The sequence below is a fragment of the Macrobrachium nipponense genome, chromosome 26, assembly GCF_015104395.2.
Source record: "Macrobrachium nipponense isolate FS-2020 chromosome 26, ASM1510439v2, whole genome shotgun sequence".
Taxonomy (NCBI): domain Eukaryota; kingdom Metazoa; phylum Arthropoda; class Malacostraca; order Decapoda; family Palaemonidae; genus Macrobrachium; species Macrobrachium nipponense.
The window spans coordinates 19184567-19202225 of NC_087215.1; positions in this window are offsets into that span (position 1 = coordinate 19184567).

Below are 17659 nucleotides of genomic sequence, written 5' to 3' on the forward strand. Positions count from 1 at the left end.
GTCTTTAGGGGGTCGGTAGAAAATTACGTTTGCTTTTTGAATTGCTTTCTCAATTATATGGTCAGGATACTTTAAAGATGAAAGTTGCTTGCGAATTAGTTCAAATTCTTTTTCCAGGAAATCTGGGGAACAAATTCGTAAAGCTCTTAAGAATAGGTTGTACTAGCTACCTATCTTGATAGTATTGTCATGATAGCTAAAGTAGTGAATATATGAAAGTGAGAACGTTGGTTTTCTGTATATGGTAAATTTGTATTCTGTCGTGTCTCTGATTATTAAAACATCAAGAAAAGGAATTTTGTTGTCTGTTTCCCATTCAACTTTAAATTTGATGCTGGGCACTAATGCGTTTAATTTTGAGAGGAATTCATTAAAATTACCCCACTTATTATCCCAAAATGTTAGTATGTCATCCACGTATCTCATCCACAGCATGTTTTTGGGTTTTATTGCATTTATTACTGTAGTTTCAAAGTATTCCATGTACAGATTGGCTAAAATAGGACTTAAAGGACTACCCATACTACACCCGAATTTTTGCTTGTAGAATGATTCCCCGAATGAAAATACGTTATTAGATGCACATAATTCAACTAACTTTATTATTTTGTCAAGTGCCAAAGGGAAATGATCTGAATAGGGGGATAATTTTTCCCTTAAAAACTGAAGAACGTCCTGTACTGGTACTTTTGTGAATAGGGAGTCTACGTCAAGGCTTAAAAGTTTTATGTTGTGAAGTGGTATATGTGCTTCTCTGAATTTGTGACAAAAGTCTTCCGAATGTTTGATGTGACTGGGAGAAAAAGTGCCTAAAAAAGGAGAAAGGAGGCCAGCTAACCATTTAGAAATTTAGTAATTGAAAGCTCCGGCGCATGAAACGATGGGTCTGAATGGAAGATTGTCTTTGTGAGTTTTGGGAAGACCATAAAAGTAGGGTAATTTAGGATTAATTACTTTAAATTTCTCTAATAGTTCAATGCTCTTTTTGTCTTGGCCAATTAATCTTACTTTCCGAAAAAATTCTGTGGGAACGTTCTGGAGGGGATTTTTCGTCAGTTTTTCGTAAGTATTTGTGTCGCTAAGGAGCTGGTTGATTTTGTCGAGGTAGAAGTCTTTGTCCATTATTACAATTTTGCCGTCTTTGTCGGATCTACTTATTATAACATCTAACTTTTTTAGCGAGTGGATGGCTATCATGAATCTGCGGGGAACAGGATATTTCTTATGAAGGTCAGTTAAAGCATTTAGTAACACTCCTTTTAAACATATCTCTTCACGGCTGTAGTTTTGTCAGATATGAATTTATCAAAAGCCACTATGAAGTCTAGGTTGTTTTTGCGGTCTGGCATAAGGGCAAAGGATAAGCCTAAATTTAAAACTAAATGTTGATTTACAGTAAGGGGGGTGTGGATAAGTTTAAAACTTTGTCTTGTTGTTCAAGATTATTCCATGCGCTATTATCTATTAGGTTATTTAACTTGCGTAAAAGTCTGTTGAAATGAGCCTTACGAATTTGTTCCCCAGATTTCCTGGAAAAAGAATTTGAACTAATTCGCAAGCAACTTTCATCTTTAAAGTATCCTGACCATATAATTGAGAAAGCAATTCAAAAAGCAAACGTAATTTTCTACCGACCCCCTAAAGACAAGACCAGAGACACACCCAACAATAAAATAAAAATTCCCCACCTGGAGACGATTAAGAGAGTAACTCACACCCTTGGGAAATCCAACCCTTTTGCATTTACCTACCCAAATACCTTAGCCAAATCCCTGATTAACGTCCAACAAAAGACATCGCCCAAAGACTCTGGGGTATATGAGATCCCATGCCAGGACTGTGACCAATCTTACATCGGATTTACAGGTAAATCACTTCCCCAGAGATTAATACAACACAAACGGTCAGTTAGGTATGGACAACAGAACTCGGCTATTTTCAACCATATAAATGAACATAACCATAGAATAAACTGGAATATGTCACGTGTAATTTATAGCAGCAACTGCCGGTACAAGAGTCAAATGATGGAATCGGCCCCTTAATAAAAGAGAAGCAGGTAATGAACATCTCAAAAGGGAATTGGACATCAGACATCGTCGACGCAGTGTTCATTCAACCAACGCTTAAGAAGATTAAAGGAAGATTATCAGCGGGGGTGACCTAAATTGGCTTACTTGTGGACGAATCTCTTGGTATAATACCACCTTTTCTGTAAACTTTTCTCATTCATATACCTGAAGAAGAGAGACAGCAGTCTCTGAAATATAGTACTTTTCTCTCTACATTTTGGTGTTTTATGGGCTCCTTTTATTAGATGGAATTCTGTTGTTACAGAACATTTTTACCAGTCATTGTCAGCCCATTATGGAATTCAACCGCCTTTCCACGATTCTTCACTCACTTCCAGAAGTCAAGCCAGTTTTCCGCAAGTTTGAAAAAGAACTGAACAGACTACACCGGCTGAAAAACCAAAAACACTTTTTGGAAGAATGCCTCAAAGAACAAGTACTTCCAAAAATGTACGGATTCGGGAGATGGACTCTGCAATCAAACCCCTTCCCTCTATCACACAAGATTTTCCTGGAAGAAAGAATCACCCAATACGAGAAACGACATCTTCGTGCTACGCAGAGTGATATATGGAACTCAATCTAATCTTCACCTCCTCACTACGGACCACGTATACAGGTATCTGATTTCATTCTGTTCCGACATTGCTGCCTATAATAGCGTGACTCATTCCAACAGACTTTTACGCAAGTTAAATAACCTAATAGATAATAGCGCATGGAATAATCTTGAACAACAAGACAAAGTTTTAAACTTATCCAACACCCCCCTTACTGTAAATCAACATTCAGTTTTAAATTTAGGCTTATCCTTTGCCCTTATGCCAGACCGCAAAAACAACCTAGACTTCATAGTGGCTTTTGATAAATTCATATCTGACAAAAACTACAGCCGTGAAGAGATATGTTTAAAAGGAGTGTTACTAAATGCTTTAACTGACCTTCATAAGAAATATCCTGTTCCCCGCAGATTCATGATAGCCATCCACTCGCTAAAAAAGTTAGATGTTATAATAAGTAGATCCGACAAAGACGGCAAAATTGTAATAATGGACAAAGACTTCTACCTCGACAAAATCAACCAGCTCCTTAGCGACACAAATACTTACGAAAAACTGACGAAAAATCCCCTCCAGAACGTTCCCACAGAATTTTTTCGGAAAGTAAGATTAATTGGCCAAGACAAAAAGAGTATTGAACTATTAGAGAAATTTAAAGTAATTAATCCTAAATTACCCTACTTTTTATGGTCTTCCCAAAACTCACAAAGACAATCTTCCATTCAGACCCATCGTTTCATGCGCCGGAGCTTTCAATTACAAATTTCTAAATGGTTAGCTGGCCTCCTTTCTCCTTTTTTAGGCACTTTTTCTCCCAGTCACATCAAACATTCGGAAGACTTTTGTCACAAATTCAGAGAAGCACATATACCACTTCACAACATAAAACTTTTAAGCCTTGACGTAGACTCCCTATTCACAAAAGTACCAGTACAGGACGTTCTTCAGTTTTTAAGGGAAAAATTATCCCCCTATTCAGATCATTTCCCTTTGGCACTTGACAAAATAATAAAGTTAGTTGAATTATGTGCATCTAATAACGTATTTTCATTCGGGGAATCATTCTACAAGCAAAAATTCGGGTGTAGTATGGGTAGTCCTTTAAGTCCTATTTTAGCCAATCTGTACATGGAATACTTTGAAACTACAGTAATAAATGCAATAAAACCCAAAAACATGCTGTGGATGAGATACGTGGATGACATACTAACATTTTGGGATAATAAGTGGGGTAATTTTAATGAATTCCTCTCAAAATTAAACGCATTAGTGCCCAGCATCAAATTTAAAGTTGAATGGGAAACAGACAACAAAATTCCTTTTCTTGATGTTTTAATAATCAGAGACACGACAGAATACAAATTTACCATATACAGAAAACCAACGTTCTCACTTTCATATATTCACTATTTTAGCTATCATGACAATACCATCAAGATAGGTCTAGCTAGCAACCTATTCTTAAGAGCCTACGAATTTGTTCCCCAGATTTCCTGGAAAAAGAATTTGAACTAATTCGCAAGCAACTTTCATCTTTAAAGTATCCTGACCATATAATTGAGAAAGCAATTCAAAAAGCAAACGTAATTTTCTACCGACCCCCTAAAGACAAGACCAGAGACACACCCAACAATAAAATAAAAATTCCCCACCTGGAGACGATTAAGAGAGTAACTCACACCCTTGGGAAATCCAACCCTTTTGCATTACCTACCCAAATACCTTAGCCAAATCCCTGATTAACGTCCAACAAAAGACATCGCCCAAAGACTCTGGGGTATATGAGATCCCATGCCAGGACTGTGACCAATCTTACATCGGATTTACAGGTAAATCACTTCCCCAGAGATTAATACAACACAAACGGTCAGTTAGGTATGGACAACAGAACTCGGCTATTTTCAATCATATAAATGAACATAACCATAGAATAAACTGGAATATGTCACGTGTAATTTATAGCAGCAACTGCCGGTACAAGAGTCAAATGATGGAATCGGCCTTAATAAAAGAGAAGCAGGTAATGAACATCTCAAAAGGGAATTGGACATCCGACATCGTCGACGCAGTGTTCATTCAACCAACGCTTAAGAAGATTAAAGGAAGATTATCAGCGGGGGTGACCTAAATTGGCTTACTTGTGGACGAATCTCTTGGTATAAATACCACCTTTTCTGTAAACTTTTCTCATTCATATACCTGAAGAGAGAGACAGCAGTCTCTGAAATATAGTACTTTTCTCTCTACATTTTGGTGTTTTTATGGGCTCCTTTTATTAGATGGAATTCTGTTGTTACAGAACACTTTTACCAGTCATATATATATATCATTAAATATATACATACATATATACATACATATATACATATATGTATAATGCAAATATATATATATGTATATGTATATGTATGATATATATATATATATATATATATATATATATATATATATATATATATATTATAAAATCACAAAAGTAAGCACGTGATTTTGTTTACCAGCAAAAGCCACAGGGAAAATTTTAAAAAAGAAAAGACAGAGTGCCAAGTACTTTCGTGTATTTAACACATCTTCGGGGCACAAAGTAATACAAAACGTAAAAACTATTGAGCAAGAAAGCTCTCACAGAAGCAAAGTGGAAAAGAATTATATGTATGTACAATAAGGCCATTACTTACAAACAGAAACAGCACTCGTCCAGATTACCCAACCGCTTAACACCCCAACAAGTCAAAAGAAAAAGAGTAATTGCCCAATGACCCAATTACTAACAGAAGAGAAAAAACACTGACTATGTCAACCAGTTTTATAAAACAACTGAATTCACAATTATGAATAGTAACAATAATAACGGCACTAACAACATACCTAAAACACCAATAAACAAAAATAACTGAATGAACAGTACTATCAATATGAAATACATAAAAAAAACAAAAAATTTTGACTAGTACAAAAACTGAAAGGATAATAAGAAGTAACTTGACAAATACACCAAATTAAAGAATAATGTTAAAACTCTTCACTATTTTATCTATGATAAGATTGTCTAATTTGTACATACCAGGGCTCAAGTTTAAAAGTTTTCTAGAATATGTCTCTATAAAAGCAGATTCAATTATATTCCTACTAATATAATCGTTACAAAATAAAATCTTTTTGCTTCTGTCCAATCAATCGCATGATTAAGATTACTAAGGTGAATAAAAAGGCCACTAGAAGTCTGTCCTGTTCTAGCTGAATTTTTATGTTTATTTAATCTTGTAGACAAAACTTTCCCAGTTTGGCCGACATATTTCTTATCACACCCCTGACGAGGAATTGTATGAAGGCAGCAGGTAGATGAAAATGGGGAGTTCTTTATCAGTATATTACAAACCGTATTTGGGCTTTTTTTTTAAAAACTAATTTTAAATTAAAAATTCGAAGTAAATTAGGCAAATCATAAAAATTCTTGTGGTATGGTAAAACCAACATATTATGGCATGAAAAAGGTTCTCTAACCCTATTTGAATAAAAAGTACCCTTGGCCATTTTTAATGCCTTGTCTATAAAAAACATCGGATATTGAAGTTTTACACCTATGTCACATATTTTTCCTATTTCTTCATCTAAAAACTCAGAACTGCATATTCTTAAGGCCCTCAAAAACATCGAAGAAAAAATTGATAATTTTACTTTACTATGATGCTCAGAGTAATAATGAACATAGGAACATATATTTGTGGGCTTGCGATATACATTGAATTTAAAACTACGGATTTGTCTGTAAACTTGTACATCTAAAAATGGTAACATTGACTCTCTTTCTTCCTCAATTTAATTTACAGTGGAGAGCTTTCTTGCTCAATAGTTTTTACGTTTTGTATTACTTTGTGCCCCGAAGATGTGTTAAATACACGAAAGTACTTGGCACTCTATCTTTTTTTTTTTAAATTTTCCCTGTGGCTTTTGCTGATATATATATATATATATATATATATATATATATATATATATATATGTATATGTATGTATGTATGTATGTATGTTATATATTATATATATATATATATATATATATATATAGTATATATATCTATATATAATATATATTATATATATATATATATATATATATATGGCTCCGGCAGCTCAAGAGGTTAATGACCTCGTCCACCTGTGTCCAACCTGAGTTCGATCCTACAGGGTGAGGGGGGTGGGGGGTGGGTGGTCTCAGACCCTGTTTCCTGAAAAAAATCTACCGAGGCCCACTTGACCTAAACGTGACATAAGTACCTCGTCTTGGTCAGCTACGGAGGGTCACAGTAAGTGTAGGAAAGAAACATGGGACTAGCATACCTCGTCGCAAAACGACTTCCTAACAACCTCTAGAGTCATCCCTCTATGAAGATAACCATAAAATATATAAATAAATAAAGAATAGACAAAAAAGTGCGTGTGTGTGTGTGTAAGGAGGGGAGGGGGGAGGGGATGAGTTATCCTTTTAGTCAAATGGTTGGGACAATTGCCTTGCCAGCGGAAGAACCTTGCTCATTATTTTAGCTCTTTTTATTTATTTATTGTTTTCTTCTCGTCGGGAGATCATCCCTCCCGATTTATATATATAATTATATATATATATATATATATATATATATATATATATATATATATATCTATATTATATATATTATATATATAACCATCTTCCCACTTCTAGATTCATAATTTCCCAACACCGTGTTTTGGGCGTCAGTGAATTGTACTATGAACTTGTACACAAGTTCCCTCAAGCTCACCGCACCGTTCGAGACATACAAAATTCTCTCTCTCTCTCTCGCTCTCTCTCTCCTTCTCTTCTCCTAGCTCTCTCTCTCTCTCTCTCTGTGTGCAAATTCCACCCATGAACACCGAAATTGAATGTTCACTTTCTTTCTTTCCTCACACCCCCCTCCCCCACCCCCTTCCAATTTCCGAGCTAGCACTTAAAACTTTAATTGCTGTTCTTATTTACCAGCGTCACATAAATTCCCTCTGTGAAACCTGTCCTTTTTCTCCTTTAAGTCTCTGTAATGGAGAGGAGATACATAGTACTATGGTTTTGGTTTGTGTTCAGGTTTTTTAATCGTAAGTTAACAATATAATCACTTATGTCTATTAACCTCCTGCATATTAGTCATACTAATAACCCTTTTTCCCTAAACGGGTGATCACAGAGAAAAACCAAACAACAGTCACACCATCATTTACCACAAGAAGCATACTTTTCGTATATCTACTTCTCTTTCACTCAAGAGCTGAAGGAATGTCCTTCGCACAGATCATATTATGCCAACCTCACTGCTGGCGCTGTTCGCTCGTATTTTGGTTTTCCTCACAAAAATTGAAGTAAAAAACCTTACCAAACATGGTTCCCCGAAAACTGTCAAAAGGTATGGTTAGTGGAAGCGCAAAATCTATTTGTCTGTTCCAGTGATGATGGTCAAAAACGCAAACCAAAGGGCGAGCTATTGGTTTGACGAGAAAGTAATTTCTGCTATTCATTTTTTTTATATATATATTCATCCAAGGAACAGTGTGTGTGTGTGTCGTGTGTTCGAACGGCCATGGTTTCATGGTGTGTATGTATATCAGTTTGGTGTAATATACAACCGTATATATGAGAGCAGCATTTGTAGTTCCCAGTATATCCGTGGGTTCATTTGTATATACGTATGCATTCATGTGTCTGTAACTACATTATATGTATGCTGACTACATGCGAGATAAGTGACTTCCCACCGTTACTGTCAGGGAACTGAAGTAAATCACGCTGTTCAATACACTTTTTACCCCTTTTTTTAATAGGTTTGTGATAAATATACATTTTAATGTTTCAAAAATCCACGAAATCTTAAACCACGATACCTGTGGATAGTATTTATGGATCACCTGAAGATTAGCGACCCCTAATACCTCTCCTGAAGAAAATCGACCCCAATATTTTCTTACTGAAGAAAAGCGAACCCAATATTTTCCACCTGAAGATAAACGACCCCTGCTTGTTGGTGTCTCCAATCTTCAGGTGACCCACTTTAGCTCATAATATAGAAAAAAGGAGAAAAAAATATAGATATATATTCATTAAAAACTACTTTATTAAACATTTGTTAAAAACACAAATTTAGACAAACAATCAATAGTCAATTAAAAGCGTATTGTCTTGCAATTTCAGTACAAAAATAATCAAACCTACTGTAACCCCTGTGGCTAGTGAGCGCAGCGCAACATTACCTCTTGCCAGAACATACCGAGCTTGCCAAGAATCTCTAAATATGCGGATAAGGCACGAAGCGCCGTTCCGCCACGGCCTTACTGAAACCCCTGTTAATTCCTCACCTTAAGAAAAGCGACCCCAATATTTTCCACCTGAAGAAAAGCGACCCCATCATGTGTTGGGGTCGCTTTTCTTCAGGTGATCCGTATTTATTGTTTGAAATAACCTATAGGTAAACCGAAAGAACGCGCCATGCTTATTTACAGAAAACCAGTTTTACTCGTGAGAACAATTTCAAAACAGTTGGATCTAACTGTAAAATGGTCAAGGCAGCTTCATTTTAATATGAAAATTTCGTCAAACAAGCAATCTTTTTCAGAGAAGCCAGGTGACAAGCAAGCAATTTCTGCCGGTTTAGGTTACTATCTTACACATCGAATTGGATAAGCCTACAAATATAAAGTTTTTTTTTCTTCTTCAAGGAGTAGACGCATATGCATTTCAGCCTAATAACAACTCTATGTTTATCAATCAGACCATAACCGGGCAGGCACCTGCTAGATATACTATATTACACTATATGATATAGGCATGGCTTAAATTCAAAATTGATAGACATTGTTTTCGGCGGCAATATCCTACAGAAAACTTAGTTTCAGCTGCTATGTTATTAGCTACTGTAGTCAATCCTGGGGCACGAATAAAAAATAAGCCATAAATTATCCTTATCTGACAAGAGCTTTTGATGGGCATACCAGATTGTAACGAACTGATTGTGGGCTAAAACAAACCACAACTTGACATAGGCCTAGTGATTTCTCAAACTGATAATTACCTATAGGTCTAGGCCAATGGCATTACATCTCAGTCATTTAAGGGAAACTTTATGAAAATGTATGGTATTAATTTATTAATTATTGAAATAAAACTACTATCACTAATTAATCGTGTTTAGCTACTTATTTTCCCAGAAGAAATATGCACCTAAAATGCCACCAAGAAGACTGACCTCTTGAGCAAGAGCCCGTGCTGGCCTAAAGCCAGCTTAATCTTAAACAACAACAACAACTACCAGCTGAACAAGCAACCCACCATTATCCTGGGCTATGGACCTTTAGTCTATGGAACTGAGACAGTACTAAGTGTGGTATATTATTATTTAAGGATGTACTATGTTTTGCTCCTGCCTTCTCCCTCTCTGTTTTGTAACCCAAGTTTAATACGAGTGTTGTCCCATCAAGAAGCATTATCTCACTTTGTTTACCTACGGGACTCTGAGAGACAATGGTGGTCAATACACCATACCAACATATCTGTTAGGTAATTATTAGTAATATTATAGGGTGAGGATTACTAGCATTGTAAGGGATATTATCATTTACTGTTGTCATTGTAAATATACTGTACTAGATTATTAATGAAGGAATTTGTATTAGTTTCAGACTGTAGTAATGGTTTAAGTTGAGTAAAGCTTGGGAAGCTGCAGCCAAGTGTTTTATTGTCATCACAATTTACTCAACTCAACCACAACCATGGAGAAGGTGCTGAAACCTGCTCGTCTGGATGTCGACCCAAGTTCCCCAACAGCAGCGAAGGAGTGGCGACATTGGCATAGAACCTTTGTGAACTTCATCGAGGAGTGTGGTGAGAATGCACCTAACAAATTCAAGACACATAAATTGCGTGTCTCATACAGTGTTTGAATATATTGAAGAGTGTGCAGACTTTGAGTCAGCTATAACTATACTAGAAAGACTGTATGTGAAAACACCAAATGAGATTTTTGCTAGGCATTTACTTGCAACAAGGCAGCAGAAGCCAGGTGAATCACTTGACGAATTCTTGAGAGAATTAAGGAAGTTAAGTAAAGACTGTAATTTAAAAGCTGTCAGTGCTGATATTGATCAGAATTAATTCGGGATGCCTTCATCGATGGTCTTTCTTCAGCTCACATACGCCAACGCCTCCTAGAGAACAACATGCTTGACTTACAAGGTGCCTACAATCAAGCTTACTCCTTGGACCTTGCACAAAGGAATGCTGAAGCCTACGCTTCTCTGACTGCACACACTACTGTTACTGTTACCCCTCAGAATCCACCGACATCACAAGTTCTTCACTCAACTGCAGTGGTAAACCTCAAGTCTTCGGAAGAGGATGCCATGCACAGCTCACCTGATGCTTCTGAAAAGTCAGCAGTTGCCGCTACCTACAATGTACAAAAGAAATGCTACTTTTGCGGAGGACCATATCATGCTAGAAGTACATGCCCAGCACGTGAAGCTACCTGTCATAAATGTTCTAGGAAGGGACATTTTGCTCGAGTTTGCCAGTCTAAATCGACAAAAGCGTCCGTAGCAACAGTGTTTAGTTCTCATATTATGACTACAGTGACAAATGTTCCTCATGGACTTTCACAGGCTGCTACTGTAGTAACAGTTAAAGGCAAGAAGTTGAGTGCCCTAATAGATTCATGTAGTACTGAGAGTTATATAAGTGAAAAAGTTGCTCAAGAATTAGAACTGAAAGTGCATCCAAGTAGTAAGGGAATTAGTATGGCTCAGAAATCTTTAAATACTAGTTCTCCTGGATATGTTGTGGCCGACCTCATGCTGGGACTCAACAATCAATCTTATCCTGATACACATCTTGGTGTACTGAGGGACCTGTGTGCAGACATAATTCTTGGGCTAGATTTCCAAAGACAGCATCTAAGTGTAACATTTGAATTTGGTGGGCATAAATCTCAGTTAACTTTGAAAAACAGCAATAACTATTGTGTTCTTACAGCTGCAGCACTAAGGGAACCATCACTCTTTCATAGTTTATCACCTAATTGCCGACCAATTTCTACCAAATCCAGACGTTACAGTAAGGATGACCAAGACTTTATAGGAAAGGAAGTAAATAGGCTACTCCGTGAGGGCATAATTGAACCAAGTTTATCTTCATGGCGAGCCCAAGTTGTTGTGGTGAAAAACCCAGGTGATCAGAATAAGAAGAGGATGTGTGTTGACTACTCACAGACAATTAACCAGTATACTGAGCTGGATGCATACCCATTACCAAGGATTGGTGGCATGGTGAATAATCTTGCTAAGTACCATGTGTTCTCTACATTTGACTTGAAAAGTGCATATCATCGGATACCAATTAAAGAGTCAGACAGGAAGTACACTGCTTTTGAGGCAAATGGTGGTCTATATCAATTCTGCAGGATTCCTTTTGGAGTAACAAATGGAGTAGCTGGTTTCCAGCGAGCAATGGACAAATTAGTAAAGGAAGGTTTGTAGGGTGCTTTTCCTCATCTTGACAACATCACAATTGCTGGAACTACACAAGAAGAGCATGATCGCAATGTAGATAATTTTCTAAAGGTTGTGGAACGAAGGCGGCTAACTCTAAATGAATGCAAAACCATCAAATCAGTGCGCTCCATAAAAGTTCTAGGTTACTGTGTGGGGAATGGACATATACAACCAGATCCTGAGAGACTTCGTCCACTGCAGGAACTATCTCCTCCAACAGATCTGGGATCCCTAAGGAGAACTCTGGGTATGTTTGCTTACTATGCCAAATGGATTCAAGATTTTTCAAATAAAATTCAGCCCTTTGCAGCTACAAAGAAGTTTCCTCTAGATGCAAAAGCTCTAAATGCCTTTAACCAACTCAAAAAGGAGCGTGAAAATACCACCCTGTATTCAATTGATGAAAATGTCTCTGTCTCTGCAGTTCTAAACCAGGGTGGTAGACCTGTTGCTTTTATGTCCAGAACACTGCAAGGGAGTGAACTTCGCTACCACATTGTTGAGAAAGAAGCTACTGCTATCATAGAAGCAGTAGGTTGATGGAGTCACTACCTGGCCCGGCGTCATTTTACTATAATAACTGATCAGCAGGCTGTAGCTTTCATGTTTGACAATAGAAAGCGTACTAAGATAAAGAATAACAAGATACATGAGTGGAGGGTGGAACTTGCAGCTTACAGCTATACAATACACTATCACCCAGGGAAGGAGAATGTGGCTCCTGATGCTCTTTCCTCAAAGAACCTCTCGTTTTCTACAGATGATGTCAAGAGGGCCTGTGCTTCTTGTAGGATTTGTGCAGAGTTAAAGCCTCGGTACTGCCAACCTCCAGCAGGTACTCTCATAAAGGCCACTCAACCAATGGAGAGACTCAGTATAGACTTTAAGGGACCTCTACCTACTGCTTCACGTAATCCACACATGCTTACAGCTTTTGCATGTCCTAACATGAGTACCGAGACTGTAATCAGATGCCTGGAGCTGATATTTAGCTTGTGTGGGATGCCAGGTTATATCCACTCTGACCAAGGTGCATCTTTTATGTCAAAAGATCTCAAGCCGTTTCTTTCGCAAAAAGGGGTAGCGACAAGCCGTACAACTCTTTATCACCCAGCAGGAAATGGCCAGGTAGAGAGATTCAATGGTATCATATGGAAGGCAGTCAAGCTAGCTCTCAGGTCCCGGAACTTGCCTGATAGTCAATGGGAACTAGTACTACATTCTTTAAGATCGCTGCTGTGTACGTCTACGAATACCACCCCTCATGAGCAGTTCTTTATGTTCCAGCGTCGTTCTAGTCATGGAAGCTCCTTACCTTCATGGCTAATTGATCCTGGACCTGTATTGTTAAGAAGGTTTATACGAAATAAGAATGGGCCATTGGTAGATGAGGTCGAACTTGTGAATAGTAATCTGACTTATGCCAATATAAAGTACCCTGATGGAAGAGAATCTACTGTGTCTGTTCGTGGCCTAGCTCCTTGTCCTGAAGCTCATCTCTCCTATCACCCGTCAACCGAAGGAACAAGTAGTGTTCGTAGAGTTCATCTTGACACCGCTAAAGAATCTACAATCAAGGCTCCACCAAAACCAGTGTCACAGGAGCAGACTGTAGCAGATTCAACTCACCCAGAACAAATGAACAATGATCTTGGGCCTGAACTGAGAAGATCTACTCGTGCTTCTAGACCCCCCATGCGCTATGGCTGGGACTAAACTTTATCAGTTCCTATTCTGTTTTATTCTAGGAGGGGAGAATGTGGTATATTATTATTTAAGGATGTACTATGTTTTGCTCCTGCCTTCTCCTTCTCTGTTTTCTAACCCAAGTTTAATACGAGTGTTGTCCCATCAAGAAGCATTATCTCACTTTGTTTACATACGGTTGTTTACATACGGGACTCTGAGAGACAATGGTGGTCAATACACTATACCAACATATCTGTTAGGTAATTATTAGTAATATTATAGGGTAAGGATTACTAGCATTGTAAGGGATATTATCATTTACTGTTGTCATTGTAAATATACTGTACTAGATTATTAAGGAAGGAATTTGTATTTGTTTCAGACTGTAGTAATGGTTTAAGTTGAGTAAAGCTTGGGAAGCTGCAGCCAAGTGTTTTATTGTCATCACACTAAGTATTTCCAGAGATATGTCAAGACACAACTTATATAGTCTTATGCTGAGTCAATATCTTTACTAAAACATATATTAAATTCAGACTAAGTCATAACAAAACAAAACAGAACAGGTAGGTCTAAATGCAGCTGACTAACCTGGGGTAACCCGGTGGTCCAGAAGGCCGAGTTGAGACAGGTGGTAAATGGAGTCCTTTTAATCTTCAAAAGACGCCTCGCCACATACAAAACACGCGTAATTGCTCGTTTAAGACACTATCCATCAAATAATCACTTTAACACATAAATAATCAAACTTTGGGTCTGACTCAAGGATGACCATAGATTCACGTGGAGAAGAACGCCAGAGCTAAGAGCTTTGCTTAGCAAGTTGTCGTACTGAACGATGCTACAAGGCGGTTTGAATACTGATCTCTTAACAATAACTCTTATTCCTCTACAGACAGGAGTATTTTTAAGATACTGGTATTCTGGAATGCATACGAGGTCCACGAGTTGAAACTAAGTCATTATAATAAATCAATTTGTTAGGCAGTGAGTTATGTGCATTTAATTGACCTTGGTAGTATGATACGGGATTGCTGCAATTCTTTTAATTCAGTGAATTGATTTCCTGTTGTTTTTTTTCCTTGTTAGCAGCTAAAGTACCCTGTTTCCACATGAACATTCAGTCAAACCCCGTCCACTTTTGACAAGAAATACACTAAAAGCTTATTTTGGTAATAGGTACCATCATCTCGGGGCAGCCTCCATTTTGGTTCAAAATGCGATCGTATCATCCACAATTTAGTGGTATCTCTCTCTCTTCTCTCTCTCTCTCTCTCTCTCTCTCTCTCTCTCTCTCAGTCTGGGTTCGAGCGTATAACATTTTCTGATTAATAAGATAACACGTGTATCTATGCCTAACATGTTTAATTAATTAAGCTGGCCTTATGCCAGGAGGGGCTCTTGCTCATATAGCAGCCCGTAGGAAGGCAGGTGCGACAAGTGTAGTCTTTGGGCAATTAACGTCATGTTTAGTCTAGCTTAGCCGTCGTCCAGGTCTCCCAACAATAGTCCTTGCATATATAGATATACAGAATGAACCTACCTAGATATGAGGTTAAAAACCGGGTTATCTAGGATATCAAAATATTGCCTATAGGTATTTATTTGTCTCTGGTGTTAAGACCTAGTCCAGAGGTCTAAAACAGGAGTCTCATAATCTTCAAACATTTTTCAAGCTCCTTTGGGTGAAGGGTCTGTGCGCTATAGTGGTAATTAAGTAATCTCAATCCAAGCATTAAGTTGACCTACCTACATCAGGTAACTAAGATGTTTTTTTCCCTTTCATACATCCCACTATGTCGTATAGCATGTGGTGTTACTACGTATATTGATGCAAAAAAGTTCTGATAGACAATTTATAATTTGTTTTTCGATAATAATAGAAACTCCGAAACAGACTAGCTACAACCTAACAAATCGAGTATTACCCAAGTCACCAATATATTATGGTTATAGAAAACGGTTTTTAACTGCAGAAAACCACCCACTATCTCTTATCATCCATAACTATATTATAATGTAGTGGAGGATTTTTGTCGTAATAAATAAACTGTAGACATTTAAAATCACAGATGAATGATATTCAGTATAGAGTAAAAAAAATATTCAAAACTAAATAGAAAATAAAATATGAACGATATCTTGACAAAATGTTTACATTATCAACAGATATTACAAGAAAACTTATAAACAAATACTTATGTTGCATACCCGGTAGATAGGCTAGTTCTTCAAATATGTTTTTCAACTACCACTGATGCCGTAAATTTAATTTTCCCTGCTGAAATTTGAACATTTGCTTTTCTTTTTCAAACTATACTAATGTAACTTGTATTTCATGGGTGATATCATCGGGAGGAATATGATAGGAAGACCATAGGGTCTCTGTTACTATGAAGTTCTGTTCCTCAGCTACCGTCTTAAAAGTGTGCCACTCATTAACAGATCAGATCTGGGTCAAAATTCAAGGGGGTGGTGTAGCAATAATCTTCTTAAGTTATGAGATAGGGTGTATCAAGTGAAGGAAACCTGGATTACTTTTCTCTTTTTTAATCTAACAAACAAACTTTAAAAGGCTATAAATATAGGGTCTACCCTCATTCTAACACACAGTCCTCTATTTATCTAAAATAATACAAGGCAAGTAGGATATACCTATAGCTTTAATCACGTTTGAAGAACTTTACTAACAAAAATCATTCTAAGACACGTAGACGGTTCTTCATAAATTAGCCTAAACCTGGACCCAAGAACACCCACAATACTTCATGCGCTCACAGATACGGACATCAAAAGGCTGGATATTTTTCCATGGGGTCATTACTCCTTCAGTAAGAGGCACAAGAATGAAAATGTCTTAGTAGATTTAAGCAAATGATTGTTGAATAATACAAGATGAGCAACTCGTAACATTCTTAATCTCATGCATGATATAAGAAGGGCTTTGCTTTCCAGGAGAAAATTTCAACATAAAAAGGAGGTATAATTTATACCTCAAACCTTGCGCCGTGGAAAGTAGGATGTTTTTATTATCATTTAGTAATAAATGGCAATTTTTCAAGGCAAACTATGATGGTATGCGCATCCTACTTCATAACTTAAACGTAATGGAACTCTTTATGAAATAGTAACAGAGCCAGCTTGCAGACTGAATCAAGAAAAATAACATACGAGTAGACATACTCTCCCAAAGAAAACCTAAATTACCATTGTAACTAACTGCAACAACTGGAGTGAATAGCAAAATCTATTTCAAAAATGGAATATCTTCCATAAAAAACAGTCCAGGTACAATACCTTGCTCATGTGGCTTAGAAATAAACACACAAAATAGCCGCCACCCCACCCCTCCCGGTAACAAAAATCTGAAATGACGCTCCTGCATCTCACACGCTTTGCAGTTTAAAACCAAACACTATAGAAGTTGTGATAGATGTCAGTTCATTTGAATTTCAGCTATGGGATAGGAGTTATTTTCATTAGATATTTCCATGATTTTACAGAAGAAGGCCATTAGAAATGTCCATTAAAAAATACCGCCCGAAATGAAGATCATACAAGAAGAGAGCACAAAAAAAAAGAAAGAAAGAAAAAACTCCTATTCTGCAGGATCTACGCTACTGACGAGAAAACACTAAAAGACAATTATGAAATACAAGAAGCAACTTATTTTGGAAACTTACGAGGGCCCGCCAGGGAGGGAATCATCCCTGTGGAGGGCTGTACATAAAACCAAACAAACGTAAAAATGCGGACTTCACAAGGTAGGATGTCAAACATTAATTCCACTTT